This window comes from Bison bison, unplaced genomic scaffold (genome assembly GCF_000754665.1).
Source record: "Bison bison bison isolate TAMUID 2011002044 unplaced genomic scaffold, Bison_UMD1.0 scf7180017859188, whole genome shotgun sequence".
Lineage (NCBI taxonomy): Eukaryota > Metazoa > Chordata > Mammalia > Artiodactyla > Bovidae > Bison > Bison bison.
This window is the reverse complement of record NW_011489760.1, coordinates 35,008-35,363: the sequence shown is the minus strand read 5'-3', so window position 1 is coordinate 35,363 and position 356 is coordinate 35,008.

Below are 356 nucleotides of genomic sequence, written 5' to 3'. Positions count from 1 at the left end.
ACATAGGTTTGGAATAATGGTGAATATGAGAATGCCACAGAAACTGCACCAGGCTCCCGGACACAAAGTACGCTTGAGAGTGAAAGGATAAAGGGAAGAGGGAAGGAAGCAGAGAGAATTCTGCATAATCTCTGGAGTTTAAGTCCAGTGAATAAGATATAGCAGGTCTTCCTCTAGAATTTGGAGGGTGAAGCAAAGTGAAATTCTTGGAGACATGAGACTTGAGCTGTTGTGTTCTCGCCTCCTCTGCCTCAGGCAAGCCTGTCCAGGAGATCTGGAGCCTCTGCCAAATGGCTTGAGATTTTTTTTGAATTCCACAAGAGAGGAATGATGAAATATGATATGCCACCTCAATA